The 8,444-nt window shown below is 43.0% G+C and overlaps 1 long non-coding RNA gene across 1 annotated transcript; it reads right to left on the bottom strand.

Moving 5' to 3' along the window:
• Positions 1–446: 446 nt before the first annotated feature.
• LOC125938081 (uncharacterized) lies at positions 447–8,082 on the bottom strand. The gene is made up of 4 exons (XR_007462599.1): positions 7,931–8,082; positions 3,099–3,223; positions 2,563–2,806; positions 447–665 (listed from the first exon to the last, which is right to left on the bottom strand). It is a non-coding gene; the product is annotated as an uncharacterized LOC125938081 (long non-coding RNA).
• Positions 8,083–8,444: the final 362 nt, after the last annotated feature.

The following is an 8,444-nucleotide window of genomic DNA, read 5'->3' as shown; positions in this document are numbered from 1 at the left end:
TGTCCTTTCCCTGGAGGAGGGCAGGCCAGGGCTTTCCCACCGCCCTCAGGCTGGGTTCTTGGTGGGGGCTCACTTTGCCACGAGGGCTGAGGATTCGGAAAAGAGGGCCCTTCAGGTGGCAGGGAAAGATCAGTTTTTTCCATTTTCTTTCCAGAACAGGCCCTGGGGTGGGGGATGGGGGAGACGTGCGGGGATTTGAGTTCATGGGCTTGGTGAGGAAATTAATAAGATGGAAACCAGAGCTGGGAATGACTCTCTCAATCACCAGACATGGGCCTCCAAAGCGCAGTGGCCTCACCATAGGGCCAAGAAGAACGTCTGTGTGGCCAGTCTGTGCAGCTGGGCCCAGGGGCACATATTTAGACTCAGGCTAAATCTGGTCCGCGGAGAAGCCAAGAGCCCCTGGTGGGCACTTAGGGCTGACAGAGTTGATGGAAGCTTGGGAATCACGCTAGTATTCATTTATTTACCCTAATTTTAGTTTATACTGCACGGGCCATTTGAGTTATTTATTTTGGATGCTTCCTCTGCCTCCTTCCATAAAAGACTTGAGATGGCTTGCCCGAGATACTGCAGATTCCATAAATCTAGCCGGTGTATTAGCATCTGTGTCCCTTGTATTCAGACCTCCGTAGTGTGGCATACGGGAGGAGAAGAAGAAGAAACTGGAGAAAGACAAACAAAGCTTAGGGAGGGTTGTAAAACACACCGAAGTAAACAGGTGAGCTTGGCCGTTATTTCTTAGACAGGGCGCACCAGGAATAAAAAATACACAGCCTACTATTCCTTGGAGGAAATGATGCATGAAATAAATGTTATCAGAGGCCCAGGGGGATGCTTTTCCTTATTTGTTAATGTACCTCCTGCTGAAAAGATGCCAAGGGCTATCAGCACTGGGCTGCAGAATTATAAGAAGGCTTTCCTCCTGAATCTTCCGGTGAGCGGAAGGCATACTCTTCTCTGTCTCGCAGAGCCTATACCATAAGGAAAGTCTGTATTCCCTTTTCTTTCCATATGTTTTTATTCCTCTCCTTCCTGGCCAACACTTGACAATGGAATGCCTTTCCAGAATGAGTATGACACGTTCCCGTGTCTTGAACGTGTTGAACACTTCAAACTCACCTCTAGAGCCGACCTTGAACACTTCAAACTCACCTCTAGAGCATTTTTCTTGTCCTGAACGAGGAAGCATCATTTTCTTGCTCTCTCAGCTGAGGTTACTGGGGAGGGACAAATGAAGGCAGCCGAGGCCATCAAAGTAACAAGGAATGAATTTGAGTACTCCCCATCTTGCCTCACCACGGTGCTGGAGTCTTAGTACAATGCGTGGCTGTCGGGGCGGGGGGGCAGGGGGGGCGGGAATAATCCCACCCAAACACATTTAAAAGATCTGGAGGGTGTCTCCTCAGTTTTATGAGTCTAGCAGAGAGGGAAAGGGAGGGGGAAGAGTGAGAAGTGTCGAACACCTGAATTTGTTCACAGAGCTGACGGGTTGTAGCTCGCTGTTACTCTGCCCCCGTCTGATAACACTTTGTATTTAATACTCTCTAATTGTGCTTGCAGTCTCTCTCTTCTTTTCATCCCTCAAGGTTTTTGCCCAAATATGCCTTCATTTCAGCCCTTCTTTTCCGCTTCACTTGAGATGCTCAATCCTGTGGGTTGGGCAGAAAAGGCAGTTTGCCAAGTCTAGGGCAAGACTTGTGTCTAGGGGAGTTGATGAGCACCTTCTGTGTGTGTGTGTGTGCGTGTGTGTGCATGAGAGAGAGAGAATGAGAGAGAGAGAGACCCTCTAGAAAGCACTTTGGAGCTTGCTTCTTCCATAATGACAGTTTTGATTCCATCATATAGATTTTTTTAAGTTTATTTATTTATCTTGAGGGGAGGGGCAGAGAGAGAAAGAATCCCAAGCAGGTTCCGCACTGTCAGCGCAGAACCTGATGCGGGGCTCGAACTCATGAACCATGAGATCATGCTCTGAGCTGAAACCAACAGTTGGATGCTTAACCACCTGAGCCACCCAGGTGTCCCCCATCATGTAGATATGTTAATATTCTAGTAAACTTAGAGTCCAAGGGTCACAATATTGACATAGGCATTCGCTCAGTCATTCATCCACTAACTCAACAAATATTTTGTGATCACGGCTGTTACGTGCGCGATGTGCTTGATTATCAGTTCTTTTCTCTTGGGTTTGCTGTTTCGGTTCAGGACCGAAAACAGTGCTACAGGTACAATAGATAGTCATTGAGCGACGACTGGTTGTTCTCAATCTAGTTCTTTCCTCTGCAGCCCAGGAAATGCATAGCCATTATGTTTCATGACCTGAGGTTCTCATGAAGAAAGTGCCCCAGATTTTTACAATACAGCAAATTCTAACTACTTATGTATAAATGCCCATTTTGAGGTTGATCAACTTGGATCTGAGTCTTGGATCTGCCACATTTTTGTGTGTGACCCTTGGATAGATTCCTTGGCACCTGTGAGTCTCAGTGCTTACATGCATAATGGCTCAATTCCTACTGTTGTTGTGTTTAATACCATAATATCTGGTCCTTTCTTTACCTCCTCCTTCATTCCTCATCATCAGACACCTTGCCACATATGTCCTTTGCCATTTGTAGAGTTAGGTATTTCTCATCGTTAGCCATCGACTGGTGACGCACCAGACAGGTATTCAGAAAAACTTATTCATGCGTAACATGTGAATCTAATTTTCCGGGAGTCGATAAATAAGGGATTTCTCAACATCTCCTCCCCACACTTCTGAGTAGTTTCAGTGTCTGGGTATGTAGAACAAGTGGAAGATCTGTTGGAGAAAGACCAAGGGATTGGCTTTGTGAGGTTGGGCTATTGAGAGAAAATATGGTGGAGTTAATTTTCCATATAACAGGAAATTGCTGACCATGTTTGCAATTAATATTCGATTCCCTTTAACTATTTAAGACTTATTCAAATATTTTTAGAGAATACATTATTTTAGTTCAAAATGATTTTCACAAAAGAAGGTCATGTTCTTAAAAATAGAAATATATTTTTATGGAACAGATGGAATGTTTGGAAAATCAAGAGTTATGTTTCTGGGAGGTAGAGTGCTTTACCTGTTATTTGGATGCTTCCTTCGGAAGTGTATGTATTGGCTTCAGGTGCAGGGTACAGGTTGATTCATCTCTGTGTGTGTTCTCACAAGTAGCCAATTGTTTGGACCTAATTTCTGCACCTGAATCTGAAAGCAATTCACCAACTTAAAATCATTTTCAACAATCCTTTTACTACGACTTCTTATTCATCTCTTTGCCTTAAGGATGTCTACTAGTTTTGTGTGTATCCTTCCAATTCATTTTTTGCGCATTTGTCACTTTTATTTTTTGTTATGTCCTTATACCTCAGAGGTTCCCCAAACCCAGCCTTCCATCCGATTTTACAAATAAAGTTTTATTGGAACACCGTCGGACCTGCTCATTTACGAATGGTTTATGGCTGCTTTTTACAACAGCAGAGCTGGGTGGCTGAAGCAGACCAATATGACCTGCAGAGCTGAAAATATTTACTGTCTGGCCTTTTATAAAAACAATCTGTCAACTCCTGGAATACAACACGGTCTCCTATTGATGGATAGTAGGCTGTTTCCAATATGGGGCCTGTATGAAGAGTGCTTCTCTGAACATTTGTAAGTTGCTCACTGTCTACGTGTGTGAGGGTCTCTCTACATTAAATGCTTAAGAGTGGATTTGAATGGGGTTGAGGGTATGAGCATGTTTTGACTTCATTCAAGTTTGCAAAATTGTATTCCAACCCTCTGTTAGCTTTTTTCAAAGTGTTATGGGTATTATATCCTAATTGCCTTTCTTTCTGAGCAATAATATAACAAGGTATAAATTCCTGGGTCATGCTCTTTTTCCTTAGGAACTTGCTATATACCTTGCTCTGAATACTGTGGTAGAAAAGTCTGAAGCTAATTTCTATTATCTTTTTTTTTATCTCTCTTGGGTGCCTGATTATTTTACTTATTCGTTTGTTTGTCTAGCTTGCATATACTAAAGGAAGATACAGGAATCTTTTTCTTTTATTTGAAGCTTACAAATTCAATTCACTTTGTATCCACTGCTGCTAGAACATGTGTTCCTATTCCATATAAGTAATGATATAAGGCATGGGATGATAACATATTTCTCCAATTTTCTACTGCCTGTGCCAGAAGCCTGAGGGATACCAGCCATACTGGGTCACAAAATTATGCTGAATTACATTCTCCCCAAATTCATGTTCTTTCCGGGACCTTAGAATATGACTTTATTAGGAAATAGGGTCATTGTGGGTGTAATTAGTTAAGTTAAGAAGAGGTCATACTGGAGGAGGGTGGGCCCTTAGTCCAATATGTCTGGCGTCCTTCTAAGAAGAAGAGTAGAGACACAGAGCCAAACACACATAGAGGAGAGTACCATATGAATACGGAAGCAGAGATTAGATGATACATCACAAGCCAAGGAACTCTAAGGATTGCCAACAACTGGCAGAAGCCAAGAGAGAGGCATCGAACAGGTCCGTCTCTAGCACTTTCAGAAGGAACCAATCCTTCTGACATGTTGATCCTGGACTTTGAGCCTCCAGAACTGTGAGACGAGAAATTCCTGGTGTTCAAGCCACTCAGTGTGGTACTTTGCTAGGGCAGCCCGAGCAGATGAATACAGTCGTGTTACTCCAATTTCAGGGATTGGCATATCCCAGCATATGCAGTGGTTTCAAGTCCACTGCAAGGGCTGGATTCCTTATGGTTCCTCTGCACTCCAGCTACAGTCCATTGGGCTCCAACCCTACATTTGTGGGGCTCCCATCCTTGGCAAGCCTTGGACAACCAGTTTTGTAGACTACTTTGGGAAAATCCTTTTAGATCTACAGGGGAAGGCATCTTTCCTCGTGTTCTCCCTCACTCTGGTGCAACTTTCATTGCATTTGGTGGGTACTTTTTACATATTTTTAAATGTTTGTTTATTTGTTTATTTAGAGCATGAGAAAGCTGGGGAGGGGCAGAGACAGAGGGAAAAAGAGAGAGAATCCCGAGCAGGCTTTGTGTTGTCAGCACAGAAGCCAACGCAGTGTGTGATCCCACGAACTGTGACATCGTGACCTGAGCTGAAACCAAGAGTTGGATGCTTAACCGACTGAGCCGTGAAAGCGCCCTTGAGTATTTTTTAAAATATATATATTTTGGCTTGGGTCCTAGGTGATTCTGTTTTCATGGAAAACAGCATTTCTTTTGTGTCCCCGTCCCCTTCCCTTATTTTGGTTTATTTAGGGGGAAAGAAAGAGGCAGTATTATCGTTACTTTGTCATCTTATAACTGCCTCCCCCTGACAGACTTTTAGGTGGAAAGTTGCATCTGGAAAATTTTTCAACACGATCAAGAAGATGGGCATTTTAGGATGACTATTTCCGTCGTGGCTTTTTATTCTCTTCGTATTACTTGGCTTAGATTTACAGAAAAATAGCCAAGGTTTTATTCCCAGAATACACATCATCTGACTGATTGGGCATGAAGAGACAATTCAGCAACATACCCCCGGCAGGGGACGCCATCCTGAAATCGTGTTCTCACTGTTGGATAGCCTTTGGTCCACAAAAATCTATGAGTGATTCCAGAAACCCTACAAATGTGCGGCACAGTGACCAGCTTTCTTGTTTTCTAAAAACAAAAACAGAACCCAGTCCTCTTAATTGAAAAGTCAGAGGGTCAAAAACTCAATTTTCAAGGAGTTAAACAATATTTGGCTGTGTAGCAAAGCAGAATACTTGAACGTGGTCCTTGGTGACAGATCCTATGGGTCCCCAGAAGTGTGTCAGCAGAGGAAAGATGAGATGACGATAAAGGGCACAGTTTGCATTGGGCACCTTTTAACCCTTTCCCCCTTCTGTCAATGAGTAGTTATTAACAGGTAAGAGTTGAGAGGCTACCGTTACTAATTGAGAGGCTTTGCAATAATCCACCCATTTTGAAGGTGCAGTGTAGGGAGGTATTTTAGGATGAATCTACTTAGGATGAATCATGAATCATTCAAGGTACAGCGAACGTAGAGCAATTGTTTCCAATTATCCACAAGTTCCTGGAGTCACTGTCTGCCATGTTGGACTTATGAAGTGTTAACGTCTTTCCCCAGAACAGCCCGTTCAGGTTTTGATTTTGTTTTGTTTTGTTTGTTTTGTTTTGGGCACCCTCGTCAGTCTAATTTTGAATTCTGCTGTGTCTCGTTTAAACTGACCTGGCTAAAACTGATCTTGGTGCTTAGAATCAAGGGGGACGGTGCTTTTGCTACCCGTAAAGGCTTCCCTGTAACATCTCGTATTCACTTTGAGGGATTTGGGGAAGATTATTGGAAGTGATTTCCAGCACAGTGTCACTTTTCCTTATCTAAGCTGAATTTCTTTCCTTGGCCATCTCTGTGACTTATTTCTGCCATCCTCACAATTTTTCCTAGCCTTGACAGACTGTGTAATTATTTTTTATCAGCACATTTTACACTTCCATGTTGTTAATAAATATATGGAAGAAAATTAGCACCAGAGGATTAACTGTAATCAGATTCTTAAGGCAGTAACTATTAACTTTGTCTGAGGCTGAGGAATGACCATTGATTTCTCTTCTTTAGTTTCTCTCTCTTAACCAGCTCTAAAAATCCATAATGGGATTTTATATTTTGCCTTAAGTACTTACCAGGTTAACCCAAAAAGGCACTAAAGTTTTTTGGAAGCCCAAATGGATTTTGTGCACTCATTTTTCCCTTATCTACCTTATTTTAAAAGATGCCTTTAGGAAATTCTCTAACCTAAACCGCCACGATCTCCTTAATACGGAGATAGGTATGTCTTTATTGTAGAGAACCTATTTTTTGCAGGACATTATAGCATCACAGTTATTAGCCCTCCATTCCTAGCCCATCTCTGGTTGCTGAAGAAGCCCAGGCAGAGGGAGGGAAAGACTACCTTGTCATAGGTTTGCAAGAAGGTAGCTGATGTATTTCTATACCCTGAGCTAAAGACGCAGAAGAGTGGATTAATATACATCACAGTTTCCCCAGAGATACTTAGAGATAAACCCAGCCCAGGGCCTTTAGAAAGTTGGATTTACTGTACGTTAAAAAAGGGTTTCTGGAAAAATCCTGTCTATGTAATTTTAAATTATGCAGCCTCATGTCTGTATTTCTTTAATCTTGACAACTTTTTATGTAAAGGCATCCCAAACATGGGTCTCTGGGTTTAGAAAAGGAAGTATGTAGTCTGGAAACAATCTTGGCATGGCTTTATAACTAGTAACATCTCTTTCTAGGCACCCAAATGAATTTGAATTGGAACCAAAAGACATTTCCAGTGAGAGATCAACACAGGGACAGATACAAATGTGTGGCTTGCTGATCTTGATAAACAGCAGGGAACGGGAAAATTGGTTTAGATGAAATGAGCAACCCTTAGACCTTCTCTCAAGGCGTTCCCTTGAATCCTGCTTCTCCCTGGTTTCTGAAAGAATTGGACAATAGGAATTTCCCGCACCTCTTATTTAGGGGCATGCCAAGAAAACCCAACCATTCTGATTCCCATTTTCTCCGACCCACAGAGCCTCACAGCATTCCTGATAGAAGCAGTTCCCCTCTCATTTGTCAGCCCTGTGAGACGGCCCTGAATTCTTAACCCTGGTTTTACTACAGAACATGACAGAGCTGATACGCTCCCCTCTTCACAGAACCTAAAGGCTTAGGAGAGGTCTGTCACGTAACTGTGCGAGACTTTTCTCTAGCCGGTGGAACAGCAATACAACTGAAGCTGTGCTCTTGTTCACCCACCCACCTTTATTCCCTTGGATCTATGGAAACCTCCTTATAAAATTGCTCTGTGGATCCTCATGGCTCCTCTGAGGTCAGAATAGGAGAACCATCACTTTTACCTTATTCGGGGAATACAGCAGGTTTAGGAAGATGGAGGAATTTATTCTGCAAGCCACTGCAGAAATGCAGTGAGGAGTAGAACCGTGTCTTCTGAGCTGAGTTACAGTAATCTGTCCCGTGGGTCTTCCTGGATTTCCTTCAAAAGCTGTCTGTTGTGAATGTGCCTCTGTTCTGTAACAGTTCTAGAACTGGAATAATTCTAGAATCCATCGCAGTGCATAGAGGGTTCAGATAGATGACGGAAAGACTAATGGAGATTGCTATTGAACGTTTGTGCTCCCCTCCCAATCCGCAGGGCGAAGCTTTAATCCCCAGTGGGTTGGCATTTGGAGGGGGAGACTTTGGGAGGTTGTTAGAAACCCTCACGAATGAGATTAGTACCCTTATAAGGGGATTAAGGGACTGGAGGTTTTTTTTTTCTCTCTGCCATGTGAGACTACAATAGGAAGGCAGCTTTCTGCAAACCAGGAAGGGGGGGGGGGTCTCACCAAACACCCAGTCTCCCAGTGCCTT

This window comes from Panthera uncia (genome assembly GCF_023721935.1).
Source record: "Panthera uncia isolate 11264 chromosome B2 unlocalized genomic scaffold, Puncia_PCG_1.0 HiC_scaffold_24, whole genome shotgun sequence".
In the NCBI taxonomy this organism is placed as follows: domain Eukaryota; kingdom Metazoa; phylum Chordata; class Mammalia; order Carnivora; family Felidae; genus Panthera; species Panthera uncia.
This window is presented reverse-complemented; position numbering and strand designations above follow the sequence as displayed.